The sequence below is a fragment of the Lissotriton vulgaris genome, chromosome 12, assembly GCF_964263255.1.
Source record: "Lissotriton vulgaris chromosome 12, aLisVul1.2, whole genome shotgun sequence".
Classification (NCBI taxonomy): Eukaryota; Metazoa; Chordata; class Amphibia; order Caudata; family Salamandridae; genus Lissotriton; species Lissotriton vulgaris.
This window is the reverse complement of record NC_141700.1, coordinates 134482559-134510449: the sequence shown is the minus strand read 5'-3', so window position 1 is coordinate 134510449 and position 27891 is coordinate 134482559. Positions and strand designations below refer to the sequence as shown.

Here is a 27891-nt window from a genome sequence, read left to right as displayed (position 1 = left end):
GGACCTGCGGATTGGGATGCTGGGCGATGTGTGCCTTGGTTGCTATCGATATGTCGTGCCTACGTGAACCCTGCTTTTTAGTTTATGGTTTATTTTCTATTCTAACGGAACAGTTTGGACTTTAATGGTTGCTAGAACTCGGAATACAGACTTAAAATTTTTAAAATTAACCTTCATTGCTCCTTAGGCGCTATAGCAAGTGATCTCCAGTGTAACTGCTGACTAATTGTTTATCGATATTGCCGTGCTATTGCGTCTCCGTATTGCTTGCACCTGTGCCTAATCAGTTTTCGTGGCCGGCCTCAGGGTTGTGGGCCCGTATTTGTATTTCTTTGGATGCACTAATAAAGGTTTTCAAAAATTTAAATAAAAAAAAAAAAAAAAGACTCCATCTAACCCAGTTCAAGTTGGACCTGCAGGGTGGGAGTTACTGGAACAACAGAAGCTGGATTGTGAAGGAGGTATGCAAAGAAGAGCTGGGCCCTTTTATCCCGAAGGGGCGGATAAGTTTGGCGTTAGGAGTGGTTGCTATAGAGACCGCAGTTCTCACCTTTACTTGGTGCTTTGAAGGAAGGACAGCAGGCACTGACCGGTGTGACCAATACAGTCAAAATGCCGATCTGCAAGTTATAGTCACCAATGCTTAATTTGAGCCAGTTGGACCCATCAGCGAGGCTGGGCTGAACGTACCAGGGGTTCCTGCTGGACAGCTGGAAGTGCGGGCCGGTTTTATTCTTGGGGGCGGTTCATCCCCCTAGATTATCACTGCTTTGCAAATTGCTTTAAGTTTCAAAGCACCAACTGCAGAGTTCATTTTCATATCCAGCAACATTAAGTGTAAAGAGTTCTGGTGATTAATATCCCTGCTGGAGAAGGATCGAGTTGTGTGGACTCTAGTGCCAGTTTTAACTCATCTAAAGTAGCGCAAAACAAAAATCAGGTCCCATGTAGATCACAGCACTGGATTTATATGATAGCTCAGTGGGTTACTGATTTTGCCATAGTTACTTGCAGTTCGTAAGTTAAATCACAACTAGCTCAATGACCTATGAACTCCCAGAGATTCATGAAAACTGAATGCACGTTATAAAGTCACCCCACCCATCCCAGTCTCATTATTCAAACTTTTTTTAAGCAAAGAGCAAATAAAGGCTTTGTATGGGAATAAATAAATAAGCGAAGCCAACCCCCACCGCAGTATGTTTATGGGATGTTTATTGCGCGCAACTACCCTGGGGTGTCTCGGCGCATATTGGGCTTCCTGTGACAGAGCAGCCAAGATGATCATTGATTAAATAACCAGGTTTTCAGAAGTTTATGGAAGATGAGTGGGACTGGTTTTGATGGACCAAGGGAGAGAATTCCATAGGCTGGGGGTTGCTACTAAGAAACGTCTGTCTCCCCAGGTAGTGGTTCTGGTACGTGGGACAGAGAGAAGATGGGTGCAGGATGAGCGAAGTGATCTTTTAGGAGCGTAGATCCGAAAAGCATCCTTAAGGAACCTGGGTCCTGAGTCATGGATGGCCTTGTAGGTGATACAGAGTGCTTTAAACTTTATCCGACTCTTGACCCTTAGCCAATGCAGGTGACGTATGGCCGAGGAGGTGGGGCGGTGACTAGGGATGCCGAGCAGAATTCTGGCTGCAGCATTTTGGACTGATAGTAGTTTGGTTAAAACCTGTTCTTGTGTGCTGAGGAAGAGAGCGTTGCCATAATCCATCTTGGAAAAAACGAAGGTGGTGATCAATGTTTTCCCTGCAGCTGGAGGGAGCTATGGCAACAGCTTCTTAATCTTCCTCAGCATATAGAAGGAGGATGAGACCACTGCATTCACATGGTGCTTGAATAACAGCTTGTCATCGAACATGACACCGAGGTTTCTGACCCTGGCAACCGGAGTGGGAGGTGAACCCATTTCAATGGGCCACCAAATGGAAGACCATTCCGGTGAAAGGTTGCCGAAGGTAATCACCTCCGTCTTGTCCGAATTTAATTTCAAGCAGTTACTCGACATCCATGAGCCAATGGCAGACATCCCCTCCTGGAATCTTGCAGCAACGGCTGGTCCATCCTTATGTACCGCCAACACCAATTGGGTGTCATCCACATAGGTGGTTAAGCATTGCCAGTGTGCTTTTAAGACCCTCACCAAATCCGCCACATATATATTAAATAATGTGGATCCCCACCGAGACCTGGAAGACGGTCACCCAGGCCCTCGTCACCAGCCGTCTGGACTACGGCAACTCCCTCTACGCCGGAACCACCGCCAAACTCCAGAAGAGACTCCAGCGGATTCAGAACGCCTCAGCACGACTCATCCTAGACATCCTCCATTGCAGCCACATCTCCGGACACCTGAGAGAGCTGCACTGGCTCCCGGTCAACAAGAGAATCACCTTCCGTCTCCTCATTCACGCAAACAAAGCCCTACACAACCGAGGCCCAGGATACCTCAACAGCCGCCTCAACTTCTACGCTCCCACATGCCAGCATCGATCGACCGGCCACGCCCTCGTCGCCAATGTCCCCCCGCATCGCCACCACAGGAGGAAGGTCCTTCTCCTACCTGGCCGCCAAGACTTGGAACTCCCTCCAGACCCACCTCCGCCTGACCCAGGACCACCTTGCCTTCAGGAAGCAGCTCAAGACCTGGCTGTTCGAGTAATAGCGGACCCCCCCCCCCTCCCCTAGCGCCTTGAGACCCTCCGGGTGAGTAGTGCGCTATATAAATGCTTAGATTGATTGTGGGGCTTAGCGAGGAGCCCTGGGGCACCCCGCACGGAAGGGTGAAGGTAGGCGAGTAGAAAGTGCCCAGTTTCACCGCCTGCGTGCGGTTGGCCAGAAACGAAGCAATGAGGTCCCTGGCAAGATGGGTCACCCCCAAGGATGTGACACGGTCGATCAAGATGGAGTGATCGACCGTGTCAAAGGCAGCGGACAGATCTAGGAGTACAAGGACCGCCACCCCACCCTGGTCCGTTATAGTCCTAATCTCGTCAGAGGCCTTTATCAAAGCGGTTTCTGTGCTGTGGTCCTTCCTAAACCCGAACTGGGTGTCATCTAAAAGTTGGTGACAGTCGATGAACCCTGAAAGCGGTTTGTTCATGACTGCTTCGAATATTTTGGCCGGGAATGGGAGGCAGGCAATAGGTCTTTAACTAGCTGAGTCAGCGGGGTCCAGGGACGGTTTTAAGGGGCTTGATGACTGCCTTTTTCCAAATTTCAGGATAAATGCCGGTCTGGAAGATGGAATTACATAGGTCCATGAGCAGGGAAGTAATAACCTCAGCGAGAGCGCTCAGTATAGAAGGGGGGGGCAAGGGTCTAAAGGAGACCCAGATTTAATAGAAGTGATAAGCTTGCTGATCTGGTCTGTCGAGACCAATTGAAAGTTGGAGAAGATGGGTGTGAGTGAAGGGGGACAGCGGAAGGGGGTCAGGGCAATCAGAGCATTTAGGGAAGGAGAAAGATTAATAGATATTAGTGACCTTGGTGGAAAAGAAAGTTGCTGCCGCATTTACAAAGATGAGATGGCTCAATGGGAGGTCCTGTTGGAGGGTTAGAGAGAATAGACTACTTGAAATAGCTTCCTTCCAGAGTTCTGGGCAGATTCAATCTGGGCCTGAAAAAAAACACTTTTAGGTTTAATGATAGATCTCATAGCGGTAGCACATCTTTGTAGGTTTCCTTGTCTGAAAGACTGTAGTGCTTGCGCCAGCGCCTTTCTAAATTCCTACAATACTGCCGTTGTAGTCGAAGTTCCTCTGTGAACCATTGGGCAGATGGCGTGGCCCGGTTAGAAGTGATGGGTTTGGCCGGGGCTACTTGATTAATTGCATCCAGAATCCATTTCTGGTACCTGCTGGACAGAAGACTGGGGGTGAGGTAATGCCTCATAAGGAGATCCAGCCAAGATATTGGACAATAGAGGGTAGTCCTGGTTTTTCCAGGCTCGGGTACTAATGGGGGTACGAGATGTGGACTGAGGAGGGTTGGGGTTATGAGCCAAAATGGTGAAAATGACTGCAAGGTGGTCCGACCATACTACGGTAAGAACAGTGGAGAGTGAAATGTTGGGGTTGTTGGTGAACAAACCATCAAGCATGAGACCTGCATGATGAGTAGGGGCTACCACTAACTGCTGTAATCCTACCGCAAGTAGATAGACAATAAGTGGAGTAGTGTCTTTGTCCCCTGCGACTTCTAGATGAAAATTTAAATCCCCCAAGATGGTATAGTCAGAATAGGCTAAGGAGAGTCTGTAAATTCATCAAGAGCAGAGAGGAAACGAGTATGCAGGCCAGGGGGATGGTATAAAAGAATTCCTTTAAAAACTTGATTGTGATTAAGTGTGATTGAAAATGCACAGGCTTCACAATCCAGTTGATGAATAGGTTAGATCTTGGAGTGAAAAAACGCTTTATGGATAATGGCTAAACCACCTCCTCTCCCCGTAGTTCTGTCCCGTCTTACCACACAAAAACCCTCAGGTGTGGCCGAACAGCAATCCGGGCCGGAGGCAGCATCTCCCCAAGATTCAGTTACAAACAAGATGTCCAGCTTCTGGCTTATTATGAATTCCCTAATGTTCAAACTAGGTTTCGGGAGGGAGCGGGCGTTGATAAGCGCCGAGCGAAAATAGCGCTTAGGTGTGGGGCTGATACCATAAACAGAAGGCATAGGACATGGAAGAGTAGATACAGCCTGGACATGGGGCGGGGGCGGACACAAGACAGCTAGGAGGGGGCAAGTGTCAACACCGCGTGGTGGGTGTATTGAGTTCCCACAACTGAAAAGAGCAATAGCGCAAAGGGGTTCTGTGGGTATCAATGTGCCCGGGGCCAGGGTGGCCCTGGTACAGGCATGGACGGGCACAGATGGGCTTGCTTCTGGCACGCCATCGGCGCGCCCGCTGCGCGGACAGGAAGAGGAATTCATTATATCGTGTGTGGGCCCCCAATCGGCCGAGAACTAGAGCGCTGTCCTCGTCCTCAGCTAAGATGGCGCCAGCAGTTTGTCCCGCGAGGGCTCAATGCCGGTGGTCAGCAGAAGCTCCAAATCGGCTCCCTGAGGCCCTGGTAATCCCTAGAGAGAAGCCCCACAGGTAGGGAAATGCGGCGAGGGGGACGGGGACAGATTAAAATATCAGATGTGCAAAACACAAAAGTTTTTAAAATATCAGATGTTCTAAATGCCTTATGTAAGATTTGCTATACACCAATTTACTCCAACTGTCTCTGTACGTGATGTAAAGTGCTCCAACACCTTACACTGGTATGAGAGGCGCTAAAAATAAAAAATAAATCATGAGGAACTATATTGAGACGAGAGCACAGTTGTAGAGTGACAAGTGAGGAAATCTGTGATCGAGGCCTCTAGGGACTCCAAAACAAGTTTGTCTCACTGAGCGCCACCAGCGCTAAAGCTGGCTGTCCGGCTTATTGGGGTGAGTATGTCAAGACCCATTGAAATTATCCTTCATGGTGTTCCTAGCTTCTTTGCTGGGCTTAGTTTGCCTGTGCACTTATGTTGTATTTAAATTGCGATTCTCCTATTAACATGCCTAGAGAATCTAGATTTCATTAAAGACACGGAGGCTCACATTATGCAATGACTTTTAATTGCAGATCCAAGCAGCCGCATCACAATACAAAGGTACCAATAAGAACACTGAGATAAACTAAGACATAACATAGCAACCATCTGCCTCTTAAATCGGGCGAAAAGAAGAACCAGTGGAAAGGAGAGAATTTGAAATGAAGTCCAAACGAAAGTTGAAGGCAACCAGCCAGTCAGAAAACATCCAATGTAGCTCAAGTAGAAGGGTTACCTGAAAAGAAAGGAGACAATGACAATTGTGTCCAAAGGGTCAAAGTAGTCACAAGCAGGTCAAGAGAAACGAATTGAACAACTTTAGATAACATGTCAATGCAAATATATTAGACATAACACCTCAATGAAAAACATGAGCAATCCGGATACAAGTAAGACATCCAAAATCAAACAGGGAATGGGATGGGCGGGATAATGTGAGCCTCCGCGTCTTTAAAGAAATCTAGATTCTCTAGGCATGGTAATAGGAGAATCGCAGTTTCATTACAAGAACGGAGGCTACATTATGCATGTTGGTAGCCATGTAAAACTACATTAGACATGTGTTCAATTGGTTTACAATAGCGTCTTGCAAAGGTACTAGCATTAGACCAGTCGGCAGCTTTAAGGAGATCATCCAACTTACCTTCGGACCAAAGTGACTTACTCGCCATAGCACCTGAGAGAATGAGCTTGATATTTGGTTATATTGACACCTGCTAGAGACATAGCAGACTTGACCCACCTAGCAATTGAAGTGGAAGAAATGGCCTTATGAGGTTTAACAAAGGAAATGAGAAGCTGATTCTCAGCAAGAGGTCGCAGGTTAGACATATCCAGATCATAAGCTTTCATACATTCAACTACACAGTTTTGGACAAGGGTCGAAACGAGGATAAAAGAGTCAGACATGCTCTTGGCTCTTCTGTAGACCTCAAATTTGACTCCAAACAAACTATAGGACCTGTTAGAGATCTCCAGAGCTTTAATGTCAGAAACTCTACGACAAGAGATAAGGCAAAGAAGAGTGGCAAGTTTAAGACAGAAATTTTCTACTTAAGAAAATTTTCGGGCCAGGAAGTAAAAAGATCCAGAGTCAAATTCACATCCCAGAGTATCATATTTCGCCTTCAGGGGTCTTTTGAGACTAATACTCTTCATAACTCTACAAACAATGATGTTTTTACCAACCGTTTTTCCATTAACAAGAACATGACCCGCAGAGATCGCGGATCTATAACAATTGATCGATCTATAACTCAGACCTTTGTCAAAAAGATCAGCCAGAAAGTTCACTACATCAACAATAGGGGCCTGTATGGGATCCAAATCCCTCTACAGGCACCAACGAAACCAAGATTTCCAGTTATTATTGTATCTGTAGTGAGTTCCCAGCGCCCATGACTCTGAGGAGAGTAGAAGCTGATGTCGAAAGTCCTGAGACTTCGTTGGATCTCCAGACACTCTCCAAGCAAGAAGGTTCAAACTCCCGGAAAGGGTCAGTAGTAAGCATGGGCGAATTTTGCGAATCTCGCGTTCGCGGATTTGCGAACTCGCAATCCGCAAAATCCGCGAATTCCCGCGAATTTGCGGATTTTTTTTTGTGTTCGCGCATGTTTCTGCCAGTTCGCGAGGGTTTTTACAATTTCGGGTCGCAAGTTTTGCGAACTTGTTGTTTCTACGTGTCCAGCCTGTTTGGGACACTCTTCTTCATCACTGCCACTCTCTGTCACCACTGCCACTCTCTGACTACTCATGCCACCCTCTGGCCCACCCATGCCACCCTCTGTTTCATCACCACACCCTCTGGTTGTCCAGTGTACATTATTTTCGGCAAAGCACACCTTCCCTGCCTCAAGTGACCTGAATTAATTTGGGGCTGATTAATGTGTCACAGAATATTTTTTTAGCTGGCACCTGCTTCCATAGTGCTTACTGATTAGTGATCTTTTGCACTTGCTAAGTGCTTTCATTGTTGCAAAATTAGTTACAACACCTGCCCTGCCCCAACTGACAATAATGAATTAGGGGCTGATTAATGGATTTTAACTTCCAGCCTGGCTCCTGCTTGTCTCCCTTAGCTGTAATTCAGGACCTTTGTGGCATATGTGTAACTATTCTGAGGTTCAGAGCAGGGTCACACAATAGTTGCAACTGAACTCTGGAGGGGCCCCTCAGGAAGCACTACAGGAAATGGCTACTAATGATGAGCCTGAACTTTTGAACCTGGTAAGTAGTTTCAGTTTTGCTAAGATCGTATTTCTGCAATTTAGCACTTACTCGCGGGGTGCGAAGTTGTACTGGCAAGCCGCGAACTCACGCGAACAGTGCGAGCAAGCCATAAAATCCGCTGCTCGCGGATTTTGCGGGAGATTCGCGGATTGCGAATTTACCGAAAATCCGCGAGCGAAACGGATTTTCCGCCCATGCTTAGTCAGTAGGTGAGGATCTCCATTTACGTCTAAGGAGATCTTCCAGGGAAGGTATCGGAAAGGGAAGTTCGTAAGTTAGCTCCAGAACTGTGGGGAACCATGCTTGTGACAGCTAGAAGGGAGTTATCAGGACTAGAGAGCATTGGTCTTGCCTCACTTTCTGCAAGACTCTCTGGATCATTGAAAATGGGGGAAGGTATATGCATTGATCCCTGATCAAGGTTGGAGAAATGAGTTCACTGCTAGAGCACCGGGATCCGGCATCCAGCTGAAGTAATGTTCTAGTTGAGACGGCTCGCAAAGAGGTCTATTTCGAATGGACACCAGCAAGAATTCAGTGAGTCGAAGACAGGACTTTGAGTTTCCAATCGCTGAAGTCCGAAAGGAATCTGGAATTCCAATCGTCATAAACGTTTGATTTCCATGGATACTATTCCGCTTTGAGGCCAATTTTGTGTTCTAAGCAGAACATCCAGAGTCTCTTGGCCAAGTTGGAAAGGTCGGCAGATTTGGTACCTCCCAACCGATTGATGTAGGCCACTGCAGAAACATTGTCCATTTCTGGACAACCGACCTCCCCTGTATTGAGTGCTTGAATCTGCGTACAGGCCAGCAGTAAGTTTGAGGAAATTTATGTGGTGGGATGACTCCTCCAGAGACCATACCCCTCTCGTATTCTGGTCTAGGAAGCATGCACCCCAACCATGAAGGGAAGCGTCCGATTCCAACACAAAATCTAGTTCTGAACCAAAAATTGCTTTCCCATTCCAAGCCTCCAGGTTTTCCAACCACCAATTTAGTTCTGCTTTGGCCTCCGAATCTAGGGTGATTCGGTCCTCGTACCAGAGGCCAGACCTCAAGACCCTTCCTTTTATCCTTTGCAGGGCCCGGTAATTCAGAGGCCCTGGAAAGATCGCTTGGATGGAGGAAGACAAGAGACCCAGTAGTCTTGCCAGCTCCCTTAAAGGGATAGCCTCCTGTCTCAAGACATGTCAAATCTTTTTTGCTCTTTGATATCTTTGAAGGAGGTAAGAGAAGACACTTTGAAGTGTCCAGAGTGAAACTCAGAAACTCCAGGGGATTTTGAGGGGGTTAGAATGGATTTCTTTGTTGATGTAGAATCCTAGGCTTTCTATTAGCTTCATAACCGTTTCCAGATCTATGAGAATTATGATGTTCTTGGGGAGACCATTGCGATGAACAGGGGTGTTTTAAATTCATGGGGGGGGGGGGGGGGACATTTCTTCCCCTAATGTATCTAAAATACGGTCTTTCGAAGAGGAAGTGAGTTCATCCTCAGTGTCGAATGGACCAACATCCTCATCATCAAGGTGCAGAATATACTAGTCTGGATAATCAGAATTGTCATAATTCGAGTCCCCTGTATAGTTCTGAGCACCATGAGAGAGAGCCACTGAAGACATCTGAGATGTTTGAGCCGCGAAGGGCACCCAAAGGTAAAGTGTTGCTAGGGACAGCCTTCTTAGTTGAGGTGCGAAGACCTCCAGGTTGTTTTGAGGTGCTAAGACCACCAATATCATTAGAGGTGCCAGGACCCCCTGTGCTCTCCGGGACGTGAGGAGTGGTATAATTAGACTTCTTTGTGCGTTTGCCGCTCACAGGTAGGGCAATGCAGGGAGTCTAGACATCTTCCTGAGAGGGAAGGGAGTAGAGACATCTTCCTGAGAGGGAAGGGGTCTTTTATAAGGTGCGACCTGGGCAAGTGTTTGTAACATACAAGACTTTATCTCTCTTTGGATTAGAAGTCCAAGTTCCTGACTATCAAAATTAGGGAGTGCGGTATTATTCAATTCCGACTCAGAGTCGGATACATTTTCCAAATTAATAAGCTTCCTTCTTTTTTTAAATATTAAACATTATTCACCCCTTTTTTTGATTATATAAATTATACTTTTTTCATCAAGGTAAGCTCACAGCAAAGCATATATAGCTTATTTAGAATCATAAATTCGACTGAGAACAGCCAATATAGTTAGTGTCAGGTTGTAGATCAGCGCGCCTGCCGAAAAGACTACATTTCCCATCAATCCAGGGCTCAAGACTGTTCCCAGAATCCCCAGGGTCTCACAGCATATCACTGGGCAGAGCCCGACGATCGGGGCTCGTGATTCCTGTTAGACTGAGGTAGCGGCTGCTCCTCTGCACCCGGTGATTTCCAGTTGTCTTCGCGGGTTCCATTCCGAGAAGTTGCGAGACTGTGACCGGTATTTGTGTGACGCGCTGGCTAGCGCGTTTGTTTATGCCGATTGTGTTAGCGCTCTTCTGAGCGGAGCAACGCTGTGTTTCATTGATGCCTCTCGGCTGCGAGGGATCTTAATTAAAGAGGTTTCAGATTTCTTCTGCGCGCGCTAGGAAGATTACATAGGCGTGGAACCAATAACGGTATTTTGGCCTCAAGTGGCGGAGTGCAGGGGGGGATGAGGACCTCCACACTACCGTCACGAATCTGTGATCTTGTGTTCTCTCAGTCCGGATTTGTGGATGAATAAATACCAAAGCGGATGGCAGTAGAGCAGGAACTATGCCTTGCCGTGTTTGGGTTAACTCTTGTGTATACATGGAATAAAGGAGACAGTTGTACTTTCATTGCGACAGAGGATTTCTTTTCACCATTAAGTGGATCTCCTTACATTCTTTAAGCACAGGCGTGCTACTTGAGTCCTTGTGCCTTTATCGAACTATTGGAACTATTCTCCAGAGCTTTCTTATTATTGGCAATGGGGTATGTTGATAACAACAATTAAGGTTTTAGATAGATTGAGTGTTATGTCTTGTTGTTAATACATTCTTTTGTGTTCAGGATGTAAGGAAGACGGGAGAAACAGCAATAGGGTGTTTGTGTGCGCAATATCTACAGGTGAATCCATGTGTGGTGGACTAGTGAGAATTAATGAGTAGGGTTAAGAATTGTATTAACCTTTGTACTTTTGTCTTACAGTTCTTTTTCCCTGCTGCCCCTTCCTTCTCTTAATTCTTTTTGGGTTTTTTCCCCTTTTGGGGTTTTTCCCTCACCGTATCATCTGAAAACCCTGTGTTTACACTTCAGGGAGTTCCGGAGGTGGAGCATTGTTGCTGCATGCGGATCCTGCGGAGTGTGATCCTGACAGTTAGTACATAGAGTCTATGTAACTGCAACTTGCCCAAACAAATGTTAGATTGAAATAAGGAAAAGTATCCCTATTAGGTTGTGAGGGGTTAATGATAAGAACCTCTATTAACAAAATGTCAAGCCGAGGTGTCCTCCACAACCGCGGTCGAGCAGCTTACTTTCCAACTGTCTGTGTGAATAAGGAAAGTCCCTTGGCGAGAAACGCAGGAAGCGTGCCTCTTGCCAGGGGTCTTTCCTCTAATGCAAGTCTTGTTTGCTGAAGGCGTCAGACCCGGTGAACAATGCCTGCAAACTAATGTTATTGACGAGGATCGCAGATCCCATGAAGACGGGTAAGGCCAGCGCGCACCTGAATCGTACAGCCTTGAGCGCTAGCAGCTCAAAGAGACCCTCGCTGTAGAAAAACGCTTGGCGCGCATATAAGTGCTAGATTTTAAATGTGTCCACGAGGGAGAGGCCGGAACTGTTCCGACTACGCTTGTGGGGGAGCGATAACGAGCATAAGCGATTAAGAGCGCATAAGCAGTAACAAAATGGCTGTGGAAAAATAAACCTGAAAAGAAAAGCCAGATTAAACAGCTCAAAGGAACAAAAGGGGGGGCGGGGGGGGGGGTAATCACCGTGAATTGCAGACCATAGGAGGGGAGGGGGGAGGGAGGAGGTGGGAGATAAAGCCACCCTTTAGCGTAACCCCCCCCCTCCCCCCATACCAATCTTATATAGATTAAAGGGCAAAAATAGTAGAAATAAAGAGAGAAGATAGTAAGCTACTTATCTGCTTGGAGCCGCATTTAAAAGAGGCAGATGGTTGCTACGTTATAGGTCTTAGTTTATCTCAGTGTTCTTCTTGGAACCTTTGTATTGTGATGCGGCTGCTTGGATCTGCAATTAAAAGTCATTGCATAATGTAGCCTCAGTTCTTGTAATGAAATTCATGTTTCACGCTAGAGTATGAATGTCTGGGTACGACTGGGTATCCTGGTCCTCCCCATGCTGCCTCTGTCAGCCAGGGCCCTAGTAGGTAAAAGCCTCATCTTGAGTCAGCTAGACTACTGTAATGCCCTGCTTCTTGGGGCACCTAGTTCTCATCAAGAGACTACAAAGAATTCAAACAATAGCCGCCAAGTTAGCCTTAAAAAGGAGATGGGATGACTCTGCATCGGCAGCTCTCATCGATCTCCACTAGCTCCCTCTGGCCCAGAGAATCCAGTTCAAAGCTGCTTGCATGGTGTTCAAAGCCCTTCATGGCCTCGGACCCCAGCCTCTGCAGAAAAAAGTGTGTCTGGTACTCTCCTTCAAGAATGCTTCGCTCTTCCACTGCATATCTGGCCCGTACCACCAGCGTACGAATTTCTAGATTTGGTGGCAGAGCTTTCAGCTGGACAGCGGTAGAGTTGTGGAATAACCTCCCATTAATATCAGAGGAGTTTGTACAGTTTAGAAAAAACACTTAAAACCCATCTTTTTCCCAGGGTGTAGTGTTCATCGCTAGTGGTGGGCTAACTCTGCATGTGTATTGGAACTTCATCTTCAGCGCCAGGATACCTGAGGGGCGATAGAGCACTTTATAAATATTGGATACATTACATTACTATAAGGTCATCATTTACTGTGCATTAAACGCTAAAGCAAGAGAATACATTATGAAAAGTGTCATAGAACACTTTCTTGCCACAAATTCTTGAGGTCCCCCCCCCCAATCTCACCTTGTAGTGGTCAGGCTTACTCACTATGCATTGTTTGGGCCTGTGGTGTAACGAAACATGAGGCCCCCCCGGCAAATTGCACGGATGGTACCCCCTACCTGGCCCACCACTTTAGCTGACCCCCCTCAATGGAGCTCATCCCCTGCACCGCTGGGGCTTTTGTTACACCACTGGTTTGGGCTGGTCTGAAAATGGACCTGGGCTGATTTAGGTTTGCAGTCTGACCCTACCCACCAGTGCATTTTTGGGCGGAGGAGGGAGGGGGGGGGAGGGGGAGGACTAGGACTTATCCGATTAGGACTCAGTAAGGGGGTGGGGGGGCAAGCAGTGGCTAAGCAAAAATCGGTCTTCTCTGGTTTTTAGATACGCTACAGATATATTTGAAGAAACGTGTATGTCTAAGACTTTCCTTATGGACCTTAGGCAGGGTTGGCTTCAGACCTGCGACTGGAGCGTTGCTCCAGCGCGCTATGATGGTTTCAGGAAACATGGAAGTTAAGCTGCAGCACCCTGGAGAAAGACCACTAGATTACAAAGAAATGGTTTAACAACATTTTAACATGGACGTGGGTCGGCATGGGGAGAAGATCCTGGAGGAGTCCAAGCAATACAGAGAGCAGTAAAGGGTAAAGAAACCAGGGAATGGGTGGGGGGGGGTACACGGGTGGACGGCGTCCAACCACTATTTACACAGGGTGGACGCCATCCACCCTGCCAAGAAGTTGGGCCCCACTAAAAAAAATATGCAGAATTCGCACCGTGTAATTTTCAAACACGGGAGACTTTCAGCAGCGCCTGCACATGGTTGTCTGCTTTCCATCTGCAACAATGTGCAGGTAGGGCAGGGCAGGGGCTCTTTTCACACTCCAGCTGGGCCCATAACAAAGAAGGAATCTGGGGGGGGGGGGGGTCATCATGCCTCCTGGGAGCAGTCAGGAGTCTCACACCAGAGTTAAATGAAGGGGAAACAGACACACCTTGTTAGCCCTTCACACATAGGTAAGAGGCAGCTTTCACTTTGTTCAGTCCTTGTTTACATGATATGCATTCACTGTAAGAGTGTCAGATGTGTTGGTCTTTCCCTGTATTTACACAAAATAAATGTAATTTGTATAGTGCTTACTACCTCCGAGAAGGTGTTGAAATAATTTAAGTACCGCTATTTTTCCTTTGACAGCACTACAGGTAGAAGAAGCTTTAGGTTAGGCTGACAAAACGCAACACTGTTTTAGGTTTAGCTTACAAAAGCTAAAAACTTCTGCCTAAATCAGGATGGTTTCTTTGTATACTCGAAATATGCTCAAATGGACTCATGATAGACCTGCTAAACATATATGGGAGGGCTTAAGATCTGATGCCACGCGCCGTGATGCCATGCGCATTCTGATTAACTAGATTAGTCGTCCCACTTTGTTTTAGGTCTTGCATTTGGCAGTGCATGCGCTGTCTCAGCGAGACCTAAAGTAAACTGTATTTTGGCTGAAACATAGTCTAATTTGTTTTTCCGCTTGTGATTGGTTTACCCGAGGCGTTGTGTTCGTGCTTTCTTTTGGCTGTTGATCCTAAAGTTAATTCCGTGTACTTCCAAATCAGCGGCGCCCAAGTACAGTTTTCATCCGCAACTCGCACTTGTTTTAACTAACTGTAGTGTGCCATCTGTTTCTCACGCCGAGTTTATTTATTTAAGAAGCACTCCCCGTGTTCGCGATAGAACGGCGGCATTCCTCCAGCCTGCAGGCCTTTATTCCTCCGACTCAGCGCGCACTTTCAAGGTAGGTGCACTGATCGCAGCTTCATATAAATTAGCAAACTCGGTATCGCTTCTCATTATGGGGACGGTCAGGGCCACGTCTCGCGCCGGACACTGTTTACATATTAATGATCCTAAACAAAGGGCCTCTGTTGCGTGGGGCTGGCTGACGCCCCTCAGAGCTGTAAAGCATAAACTCTTTAGCTTTTCATTTTAACCAGGGCCTAGTTAGCGATTCATGTTTTTTTTGGTGTGCTAGTGCCCATGTGCGTATGTCTAAGTAATATGAAAAATGGCACCAGGCCAAAAGCAGAAATTACCATAGAGCTGGGCTGAACAGGACTGAAAGTTTGTTATGGCTAATGTTGGCCTGTGTCTCATTTGTCGTACAGTTTATATAAAATCCAAATAAAAAGTCTGGTTTCGTGTAGTTAGAGGCTTTAGAGAAACACAAGCCACAATATCTTGAGAAAATAAGATTACTTCAATATCATGGAAAACTCAAACGGACAGTTAAATCTCATTAATACACAGCACTGAGATTGCTCATGACAGAAAAGAGATCTTACATATACACGGACAGAGATTGTTCAACTTCAGACTGGGAGAAGAATCCCAGCCTGGAGTGATCAGAAATACTGGCAGTTCCAAAGGACCGCAAAAGACCTCAGCTCCCTCTAAGCACAAGAGCAGCCCCACCCCCCCATTATCATTCTGTGTGGGGCCGATTGCCACATACAGAATGACAATGGGTCATTCTGGGCTGGCACAGCAGGTGGTAGCCTCCTACAGCCTCAGTCCAGGGTAGGGCATTGGGTCACATGAAAGTGCAAAAGCACCCATGCTGCTAGGTGAGAATCCAGTTAGCCAAAATAAGGCGGTGAAAGAAGTTTAAAGGAAAGAATTATAGTTATAGTATAACAGCCATGGTTGCTGCTTTTCTATTTTATCCAAGTAACCACCATTGACAAAGCCAATAGTTCTGGCTTGTTGTAGGTGTAACGTTACTTGTATTATATCTGGATGCAATGACAGAAGCAACAAAATTACCAGTTGGGACGGCACATTATATTAGAACAGATTTTTAGCTTATGTGTTTTAAGCCACGCAGTTTATTATATCAAACACCCTTTTGGAGAGACCCCCTTAGTTTTTTCATCCCACTTAAAGCTCTGGAAACACCATGTCACAGTCGCCCCACGTCCAGGCACTGTGTATCATGCATGACATGCCTTCAACTTTCAGGTTGCCTATGTGCATGGTGTTAGACCTGGCCTCGTGTCGTGGTACTCCCCAACAGTCAGTGCCCCTGTACAGCAGAAACCCCTGGTCGTCCCATCTTCTATCCGCCCCGCTCCCTCTATGATCCTACCGATAAGACTACCATCCCCGTATCCTGCCATCTATCTTCCCGGTACTGGACGCCCCCAACCCGCATCAACCCCAAACGTCTCAGGTAGCCATCACCCTTCCCTAAGATCCGACTCCATAGCTCCCTGCATGACCCCAGCACCAGAGAAACACAGGCACCCAAAGCACCATGCCCAGCTGGGCTTCCTCTGAGTGGGATAGGGTGGAGTAGTTTTGATCACACCTCTGGCCTCCCCCTGAAGACTGGCCTCCCCCTGAAGACTGGTTTCGATCACCCCTCCGGCCTCCCCGAGAGCTGGCCCCATTCCCTTCTGGGTGTCTGGAAACCCCCTGACCCATCTTCAAAGGATCAAAAGGGCTGGATAGCCAAAAACCCCAACAATCAGCCCCCGGGCACCCAATACCCGCCTGTGAGGGTTCGGACTTCAAAGGGAAACATGACTATAACCAGGGCTGCTCTGGAACTAGCGGCCAGTTGAATCCTGGAAGAAGAGAGCCCTGCTGACCTGGTCATGGCTCAACCATCTCACGAAAAGATTGCTTCCCGAACTTTGGAACCTTTGTGAGCTCTGCTGACTTGGTTGCGGCTCCCTTGAAATCTACTGGACCTCTGCTTGAGCCCTGCTGACTTGGTTGCAGCTCCCCAAGAACTGAAGGACACTCAGTTCACTCGTGCCAGAGCCCTGCTGACCTGGTCCCGGCTCGAAGAGTACTCTGGTCCGGCTGGACCGACAATGCTACCCAAACAACGTAACTCTAGGAGGGCGAGTGGAGCAACCAGTGCGACCGACGCCTACAACAGCCCGTATCTCCCGGCTCGAGGATTGAGAGCCGTGCGCAGGATACACGTGGTACTGGCCCCAGTACTGTGACTGTCCCGCTTCCCACACCCCTGCAACCAAGAACTTACGAATCCTCAACCCAACTGTAAATATGTGACTATTTGACCTGAAAGTACCTCATAACTACTGCTTGATAAAGAACCTTTTATTCCGTAATCTGTGTGGTGTCCATTTATAGAGTGGTGGAATCTCAGCGTGTACGATCTTAAATACGAAGCCCTCTACTGTAGGGCCTCACACCTGTGCTCAGCAGCGTTCCTGGGAGAAGCGGGTCACGGGGTGGTAAGGAGAATTACCTCTGTCCCCCCTGGGATCACCCCTTCTAACACAGGGGCATAGTGAACCCTGCTCTACCCCACCCCTTGCTTTAGGAACTACAGCGAGGGTGGAGTTCTTGATGGGTCTCATAATTATTGTGAAAAGGCGAGTAAGTGAAGGGATGGATGGATGGATACATGAGTAAAATGGGAGGATGAGTAAAATGATGGATGGGTTGATGAATTGATAAGTGAAAGGGCGAATGGATAGACAGATGAGAGAAAGGGTGGATAGATGGATAGATGAGTGGATGAGTGAAAGGGCGGATGGACAAAAAGATGGATAGATGGATGGGTGAGTGAAAGGGCGGATGGACAAAAAGATGGATAGATGGATGGGTGAGTGAAAGGGCGGATGGACAAAAAGATGGATAGATGGATCAGTGAAAGGGCGGATGGACAAAAAGATGGATAGATGGATGGAGTGAAAGAGCGGATGGACAAAAAGATGGATAGATGGATGGATGAGTGAAAGGGCGGATGGACAAAAAGATGGATAGATGGATGGGTGAGTGAAAGGGCAGATGGACAAAAAGATGGATAGATGGATGGGTGAGTGAAAGGGCGGATGGACAAAAAGATGGATAGATGGATGGGTGAGTGAAAGGGCAGATGGACAAAAAGATGGATAGATGGATGGGTGAGTGAAAGGGCGGATGGACAAAAAGATGGATAGATGGATGGGTGAGTGAAAGGGCGGATGGACAAAAAGATGGATAGATGGATGGATGAGTGAAAGGGCGGATGGACAAAAAGATGGATAGATGGATGGGTGAGTGAAAGGGCAGATGGACAAAAAGATGGATAGATGGATGGGTGAGTGAAAGGGCGGATGGACAAAAAGATGGATAGATGGATGGGTGAGTGAAAGGGCAGATGGACAAAAAGATGGATAGATGGATGGGTGAGTGAAAGGGCGGATGGACAAAAAGATGGATAGATGGATGGGTGAGTGAAAGGGCGGATGGACAAAAAGATGGATAGATGGATGGATGAGTGAAAGGGCGGATGGACAAAAAGATGGATAGATGGATGGATGAGTGAAAGGGCGGATGGACAAAAAGATGGATAGATGGATGGATGAGTGAAAGGGCGGATGGACAAAAAGATGGATAGATGGATGGATGAGTGAAAGGGCGGATGGACAAAAAGATGGATAGATGGATGGATGAGTGAAAGGGCGGATGGATGAGTGAAAGGGCGGATGGATGAGTGAAAGGGCGGATAGGTTAAATGGATCGATTCATGAGTGGATGAGTAGATGGATGGGTGGGTGGATGGATGGCTAAGTGAAAGGGGAATTGAAAGTAAGGGGGAATGGGTAAATGGATGACTGAACAGGTGAATGGCTGGATGGATGTTACTGGATGGATGGGTGGAAGAGTGGATGGACGAGTAAAAGGATGGATGAGTGAAATGATGGATAGAAGGAAACGTGATTGATAGGTTTGTAAATGGATGAATATGGACATGGATGGGCACACAGATGGAAGGACAGAATGAATGGTGAAAGACTGAATGATGGATGAAAGTATGATTAGACAATGTAAGCCCCATTATCTTAAGCAACATTTCCTATGCATGGACTTTCCCAGTTATAGGAGTGATTGTCTCTATATAATGTATGTGTTGTAACGCACTCCAAAACTCTGCCCCACATACTTGGGATGAAACGCACTACAGAAGAAATTAAATACACATGATAGAGGGTCTATGTGAAGATGAGGGGCGCCATTGGAGGGTGGTATCAAGGCCAGACATCAGGTGTTCTCTGGGAGCTGGAAAGGTGGAGGCAGTTTTGTTACCACAAAAAGACCTGCACATTTGCCTAAAGCTGCAGGTATACTGACAAACCATGATGTGCACAACTGTCTTAACCTAATATAAACTTATTTTCACTTGTACTTTAGTGGTTGTCTATTAACTTACTTATATACTATTGTGCAACCTCCTCTGATGCAACTGTAAACGCTACCTTTTGTCCAGAATTTGGACCCTTTGTCCTGAAGTTTTACACTCCCTATCCTGACTTTGCACCCATGCCAGTTGGTCACCCTAGGCATCACGGCGACCCCTCCAGGTGGTGGTGGTTGGGGGGGAGGTGGGGGAGGCAGTGATCCTCAGTGTTCAGATGGAAGCAGGGGGCTACCAATGACAGGTGACAAGTGCAGGCGCCCTGCAACCCACTCCCCACCACATGAAGAAAAGAACCCGATCAGCTTGGCGACCCAACTTCAAGAAGAAAAAAAAAAAACTTTGACGTCATGGAAAGGCAGCAGCATTTGCTGTCTGCGAGTCTGGCAAAGTAGATTTGTACAATAAACCCATTTGAAAGGGAAACTGCATTAAATGTCTGCCCCATCACGGTTACCACTCAGCATCTTCAATACCTCGTTCACCCCTCTTTTAAACCTCACGTCAACTAGTTTCCCTCAAATTTCGGGAGGGGGGGCCAATTCATCCAGCCTAAGCCATGTGCAGAGTGGAGATACAGGGGCTCTAAGTAGGGGTGAAAACACAAAGCCTCATTACCAAGAAAATGGTCTTTTAAAGGCCTGTGTCAAGTACTCCGTGCGGCTGTGTGTGTGTGGGGTGCCGGGAAGCCGTCTCATCCAGGCACACGTTCTTATAACATTCACACCCCTCAGAATAACAAACCACCACTTATAGCTGCCTCGTCATGGGGTGGGAGTGGGAAGATGTGCACAGCAGGGTGAAAGGGATGGCCAGTGCAGGTGACGCTTTTCTTTTGTATAGGAATTAATCATAGCCAAGGATTTTCTGTCTGTGCACTTGTATAGACGTGTATTCCATACAAGTGCACAGACAGCACACCCTGGGCTATGACGCCAGCAGGAATTACTTTACAAAGGAAAAGTGTCACCTACACTAACATCCCTTTTCCTCTGCTGTCTGTGCACTTGTATGGAATACACATCCAAGGCGCTACTCACCAGATAAATGGTCAACAGGGCCATGGATCCATCTCTTTTTGCATCCAAGAGCACCGATGAAGAAGCAGAGGAAGCCCAGGCAAGGAGAATCCAGGAAACATTTAACCCACATTGATCAAGAAAGTGAGACCTTCGGGAGGGGCTGGATGCCAGAACGACAGGGCTGATCAGCCAGACTCCCCTAAATAGTATCAGAAGAGCAGGCAGCAGTTTTTAAGTAAGTTCCAGTAACTTTAATGCATTCTACAGCATCACCAGCATTACCTACTGGCTGCATATTTAGGTTACGGTGTTTTAGACTTACATGCATGAAAACGTCAAGGAGCACAGTCCCCTCCGAATATGCAAATGCATATTAAGCTTGTAGGGGCAGATTTACAAGCCCCTTGAGCCACTTTTGTGTCACTTTCCCCCCCCCCCATGTTAAAAGTGACGCAAAAGTGCCGCGAGGGGCTTGTAAATCTGCCCCGTAGCGTTCAGCTTTTGGGATTGCCAGTTGGGTAATTTTAGGGTTCAGGGCGTGTATGGGTTTTGGGGTGCCAAGTGAAATGTTAAGGTTCAGGGTGGATATGGGTTTTGGGGAACCAGGGGGTAGTTTTAGGGTTCAGGGCGGGTATGGGTTCTGGGGTGCCCAGGGGACAATTTTAGGGGTCAGGGCGGGTATGGGGTGCCAGGGAGCTAGTTTTAGGGATCAAGGAATGTATGAGTTTTAAGGGGCCAGGGAAGAAATATTAGGGTTCTTATGTGTGCTCCAATTGTTGTCCAGTTTCAAATGCAGACTTCACTTTCTCAGCTTGGCCTGAAAATTACCTGATCCTGATTGTCTGCCATTTTAGCCCAGCCCCTATTGATTAACATTACCCATGCCCCTTCGATTGCCAGGTTAAGAAGAGACCGGCCAGCAGTTCCTCTCAATCGTTCTGACAGCTGTAAAGAGATTCAGTTAAGTCTGATATTAATTTAATAATCTGCTGCCGATATTTAAAATGTGTGTTACGGAAATGATTAGGGGCTCCAGCATGGCATAGGGCCTAGCAAATGGGCACGCTAGAGTTGCCTGTCTATACTGAAAACGTGCTATGTTTGGTCTAAACTAGAAGTTTTGCTGATTAGTAGTGCAAAGTGTTTAACAAACTTGCTTGACAGTGACATTACGAAGCAGCACCCTTTATTTTCTCAGCACAGTTAGACTGTAGTAGGGAGGGTTGTGAGTGAGAGGATGGATGACTGAGCAAGGGTGGATGTATAGATGGATGAGTGAATGGATGGATGGATGGGTAAGAGAGGGTGGATGATTGGATAAAAGGGCAGATGATGGGTGGAGAAGTGAAAGATTGGATGGATGAAAGGGAGGGAGGATGGATGAAAGTATGGATGATCCCTCAGCTCTCCTTCGGGCTTGGTCACTCCACCCTCTGCTGCCGCTCCTGCCTGCAGTTTCCCTTGAGCGCTGCTCGCAGCTCCTGGGATCCCGCTGCCCGCAGATCCTTGGATTTCCCGCCGCTGCCTACCTGCGGCCCGCCCCCCTGCGACTCCATTCGCCGCCCCGCTCCCGCCACCCAGCTGCTCCTCCCTCCCGGCTCCTTACTTATGACGCCCCCTGAGCGACCGCGCGCAGCGGGAGCACAGAGGTAAGCCTGTCTGTGCCTGGACCACGCCCAGCGCCAGACCCCCTGGCCCTCGCAGAGGCCACCCCACCTGCCGGACTTACGACGCATCCGAACTCAACACCGGTCGGATCTTCGGCTGCTACCGAGCCACACCCACGGGCCATTCAGCTGCCATTCCTGCAACTTCTCCTGCATCCGGACCTGCACTGCACCCGCCAAGCCGAACACCAACAGCAACCACCTGAAGTGCATCCTACTCAACACTCGCTCCGTCCACAGACACGCCGTCCAACTCTGGAACCTGATAGACACAACATCACCAGACGTCGCCTTCCTCACGGAAACCTGGATGAACACCTCCTCAGCGCCCGACATCGCCATCCCGGATGGATACAAGATCACCCGGAGGGACAGAGTCAGACTGGAGGAGGCATCGCCATCATCCACAAGAACACCATCCGCATCACGACCAACACCGACGACACCCTCACAACCGCCGAACACCTGCACTTCCAGATCCACACCGACCCCAAGACCACCCTCAGAGGCACCCTCATCTACAGACCCCCAGGACCCCGCACACAATTCAGCGAAGACATCGCCGACTTAATCAGCCCGCACGCCCTCCCCTCCGCTGACTACATCCTCCTCGGGGACCTCAACTTCCACCTGGAGAACAACAATGACCGCAACACCACCACCCTGCTGGACAACCTCGGACTCCAGCAACTGGTGACCACCCCCACCCACTATGCCGGCCACACGCTTGACCCAGTCTTCTCCTCCAGCAAGTACATCTCCTTCTGCCACGCCACCGGACGGACCACAGCTGCGTCCACTTCAGCCTCAGAAAGAACACAATCCACCACCACCAGCAACAGGTAGCACGCAGAAGCTGGAACAAGATCACAGCCGACCAGCTCACCGCATCCCTGAGCCAGGACCCTCCCGCCAGCTCAGCGAACCCCAACCATGCCGCCAACAACCTCACGAAGTGGATCAGCAACTGCGCAGACTAACTCGCCCCTCTCAGGACCCCGCCCAGCAGAACCGGCTGTAAGAAAGCACCCTGGTTTACCGACGAACTCAAGAGTTCCAAGAAGAACTGCCGAGCCCTCGAGAGAGCCTGGCGCAGAGACCCGACACCAGACAACATGACCACCCTCAAGCTCGCCACTCGAACACACCACCAACTGATCCACACCACCATGAAAACAGCATTCAAGGAATGGCTGGACAACAACGCCCACAACAGCAAGGAACTCTTCAACATCGTCAAAGAGCTCTCCAACCCCAGCGCCGGAAACAACGACATCACCCCATCACAAGACCTCTGCAAATCCCTCGCCTTGTACTTCCACAACAAGATCGCAGACATACACAACAGCTTCAGCACACAGCCGACGCACCCTACGAGCGCACCAGTGCCCCCATCACCCTCCGAGCCTGGACCCCGACCAACACCGAAGAAACCATACGCACGATGAACTCCATCTACGCCGGATCTCCAACTGACCCCTGCCCCCACCACGTCTTCAACAAGGCAGACTCCGTCATCGCTCCCCATCTACGAGACATCAACGCCTCCTTCGACACCGCAACCTTCCCAGAGAGCTGGAAGCACGCCGAACTCGGCACCCTCCTGAAGAAACCTTCAGCCGACCCCACCGACCTCAAAAACTACTGCCCCATCTCGCTCCTCCCATTTCCTGCTAAAGTCATCGAGAAGACAGTCAACAGACAGCTGGCCGCCATCCTCGAGACGAATGGCTCCCTTGACCTCTCGCAGTCGAGTTTCCGAGCCAACCACAGCACCGAGACCGCCCTCATCGCAGCCACCGACGACATCAGATCCCTGCTCGACAACGGGGAAACAGCGGCCCTCATCCTCCTGGACCGCTCCGCGGCGTTCGACACTGTCTGCCACCGCACCCTAGTGCAGCGCCTCAGGAACGTCGGAATCCAAGAGAAGGCACTGGAGTGGATCATCTCCTTCCTTGCCAGAAGGACACAGAGTCCGCCTCCCCCCGTTCAGATCCGAGGCCACCGAAGTCATCTGCGGCATACCACAGGGATCATCGCTCAGCCCCACCCTCTTCAACATCTACATGAGCCCCCTCGCAGCCATCGCACGCCAACACAACCTCAACATCATCTCCTACGCCGACGACACCCAGCTGATCCTCTCCCTCAACTACGACCCCGCCATCGCCAATGCCAACCTACACGAAGGGATGAAAGACGTAGCCAAGTGGATGATGAACAGCCGCCTGAAACTGAACTCAGATAAGACGGAAGTCCTCATCCTGGAATCGTCGCCCTCCGCCTGGGACGACTCCTGGTGGCCCCCTGCCCTGGGCAACGCACCCAAACCGACGGACCACGCACGCAACCTGGGCTTCTTCCTGGACTCCTCCCTCTCCATGACCAGACAAGTCAACGCCGTCTCCTCGTCATGCTTCAACATCCTACGGAAGATCTTCCGGTAGATCCCCACCGAAACCAGGAAGACAGTCACCCAGGCCCTCGTCACCAGCCGATTGGACTACGGCAACTCCCTCTACGCCAGAACCACTGCAAAACTCCAGAAAAGACTCCAGCGGATTCAGAACACCTCAGCTCGACTCATCCTGGACATCCCCCGACACAGCCACATCTCCGCACACCTAAGAAACCTGCACTGGCTCCCCGTCAACAAGAGGATCACGTTCCGACTCCTCACCCACGCACACAAAGCCCTCCACAACCAAGGCCCAAGATACCTCAACTTCTACACTCCAGCTTCGATCGACCAGTCACGCCCTCGCTGCCGTCCCCCGCATCCGAAGAGCCACAATGGGAGGAAGATCCTTCTCCTACCTGGCCGCCAAGACGTGGAACTCCCTCCCCACCCACCTCCGCCTGACCCAAGACCACCTCGCCTTCAGGAAGCAACTCAAGACCTGGGTGTTCGAGCAGTAGCAGATCCCCCAACCCCCGCCCCCCAAGCACCTTGAGACCCTCCGGGTGAGTAGCACGCTATATAAATGCCTTGATTGACGGACGAGTGAAAGGAGGGATTGAATGTAAGGGTGGATGGAATGGAAGGAGTGAAAGGGTTGATGGATAGATGCACGAAAGGATTGATGGATGAGTAAAAGGGTGGATAAAGAGATGGATGAGTGAAAGGATGAATGGATAGGTTCAAACCTGGCTAGACGAAATGGTGAATAACTGAATGATCGATTGAATAGATGGCAGAATGTAAAGCGTAAATGGACATCAGAAGGTAAATGGTAGGATGAAAGAATGACTGGATAGATTAATGGAAGAGAAAAGATCTTCTGGGGAGGGTCATGATGATTTGCTTGGTTCCATAAGAGCTTTGGTTCGAAGTGGGAGTATTTTCAGTTTCTTCCTACTCACAAGCTCAAAAATATATAGTATTATGCCAAACAGCAATTAACAGTATGGCATTAAGAAGGTGCAACTATTGCTAAAAGAAAAGTTAACATATAGCATTTCGCTTTCGTTTTGTGTAATGAGTTAAAAGAATTGAGCGGAGTCATCCTCAGATCTAGGAGTTTCACTTTATGGGACACAGATACCAGTACAACACGTGGTTTGAAAACAGTTTTGCGGTTTCGTTTTAGCCATAGCCAAATATACACAACAGGAGCGAGCTACGTGAATTGCACTTCCAAGCTGCCCATGGGTGACAGTCCAGGTTATCTTTGCATTCTGAGAGTAGTGCACAAAAAAATACATACAAATATAACAACGAAATGCAAAATTGGATGGATGAATACATCAGCTTTATCATAATCCGGATGGCGGACACCCTAAAAGGTCATCCATGCAAATCTTCCAAGGGGTAAACTTTCCTTACATTGTAAGCTACACTCAGTCATGGTCAATGCACAAGCAGCAGGTTCAGCCTCATCTTCTTTTGTAGTATAAAGCTTGCAATCTTTGTCACAGCCCCATAAAATATGTAGCCCAAAATGTGTATACGTATGTGGACTGGACAGCATAAGATACAGCTTGGAGGTGGAAGAGTTAAAAGCACTCCATACTTAGTTATATTAGGTCAAAACTACAAGACCCAGAATGCACTCAAACACGACGAGGGCTGGTGCACAGAATACAAGCGGGAACTTGCCGAGAATGGCCACATCCTTACCGGTGTCAATCAAGTGCTTGGTATTTAGATATAGAATGGACGTCTCATTACAGGTCATTTAATTAGACTACAGCCGTTTCCTACTTCTCTTCAGACCGCTTTAGTCCTACCAAGGAAAGGTACCGCTATTCAATGTATGGCCATGTGACATGTCCCACAATCAAGGCTCGTCTTTGCTTTCTGGAGGAGAACAGCCGTGTGCACCCCATAATAACAAACCCAGGGCCACAACTCCCAAAAGGGCAGAGAGACGAGGCCTGGACCGGAGCCGCTGATCACCCCGGGGTCTGGGACACTCAGCGGTCACGGGACAGTCCATCGGTTGCATCTTCTTATTGTTATGGTTATTATCTTTACAACACTCGTTAAGCCACCACGAACCGCATTGTAGCCACCCCGAAGAGACATTAAAGTATCCACCATACCGCGGCGAATCAAGTTATTATCACTCCGAACGAGCCACACACAGCGGCTAATCACGCTGCTGACCCCCAGAACAGACCCCAAATGCAAACCCCCTTTTCCCAGCGCCTTACCGCGAGCCTCTGAGTACAGACGGTGGATGAGAGCAACGAGCAGACGGGAGGTCTCATCGGCCTCTTTAAAGGCCCCGGCCCCGCCCCTTTACTCCAAGTGAGGCCGCCACCAGGCTGCTGCACACAGGGTCGGCCTCACTCAAAGGGCCGTCAGTCCGCGCTCGTCAGTGGCCTGTTCTGTTTGTCTTCACTCACTCACCTTGACACAAGTAGGAGTATTTCCAGGGCTCCCAGTTCCCGTTTCCATGCTTTACTCACCTAGTTCCTGTTTGTACTGTGCATTGTGGGATTTGTAGTCCCGTTTATCCCATTAGAATAGAGAGACTACAAATCTCAGAGTGCAGAGAATAGTCCTGGACTGGATGAGCCACTGAATATGGACCTGGAAACTCGGGAGCTCCGGGATTTCCTGTCTAGGCCTTAAAATACAAACAGGAGAATTGGTTGTCCTTTGGGACCTTTTATTGTTTTTCTAACAACTATATCTCATAGATGCTTGCTAAAGAAATGCATTACCTTATTTCGCTGTGGGAGTAACTAAACCCCTCTGTAATGCGCGTACGGATACATTTTATGAAGCACATACTATGGACTGAAGAGCTTCCAGCCACTTGAGAAAACATTGTGTGTTTGTATATTTGGATTCTGTGTAAAGGCAGCACCGGATCCTGAAGTCCTTGACATAAAGACCTTCTCAATCTGCCCAACACACACCACCGAAGCTTGCAGAAGTGCTGGAGTCCAGCCTTCCATGACCATTCAGTTTTTGACCTCTCCGCTGAGATGGCTGCAGGAGTGGAAGTTGTGAATCAATTGTTTTGTCAGAGATCCGAGATGGTGGCACGTCAGGTGGTCGATGAGCTGTCAGTTGCCAAAAAGAGGCCCCACTGTCCAAGCAGGAAGCCCCTTTGAGGCATTAGCTCATAATCAGGGCGATGCCTCTGGCGACCAAGGAAGCCATCATGTCTTGCAGCAGTCAGCCTTTTCTTCAAATGCCAGTGTAAAATTCTAATCTTAGACGTCAGCCGGAGTCTTAATGGGTTTATTGAGAAAAAAAATTAGTAATCTGTGAATCACAAGTTCAACCAGCCAGAGTTTAACTGTGACTTTATAGAATATACCTTCAGGTTTTAAACAGTCAGATCAGTTTCTTTCATGCTCAGGTTTATCGTTCTCTTGTTTTAAGTACAAAAAGGGGTTTTCAGAATTCTCTCTCAGTTCTCAAAAGTCTATTTTTTTTTCGTTTAGTAGTTTGTGTGGTAACTAAGGCTGGATGTTGCTGAATATTTTCCACTGGCCTTCAGGACTGATTTTGCTCTTCGGTCATAAGAACAAGGTAAGTAGTCATATTTGTTTATTCACCCCATTTCGGGTTTCACCTGTACAGCCCTTGCGCTGTGCTTGAGAAATCTATTGTTTTTAATAATAATCTTAAAAGGGACCCTTCGCTTTCCTGGTTTTTCATTGGTTACTGTGCTTGGCACTT

At 48.3% G+C, this 27891-nt stretch overlaps 1 protein-coding gene across 1 annotated transcript in view; it reads right to left on the bottom strand.

Annotated features, from left to right (window-relative positions):
• The window catches only part of LOC147673655 (protein S100-A2-like), a 32192-nt gene extending 5766 nt beyond the window's left edge, over positions 1-26426 (bottom strand). Inside the window, exon 1 of the mRNA XM_086946396.1 lies at positions 26406-26426. The gene's annotated coding sequence lies outside the window, so the exon portion shown is untranslated. The remainder of the gene's footprint in view (positions 1-26405) is intronic.
• Between the last annotated feature and the right edge of the window lie 1465 nt (positions 26427-27891).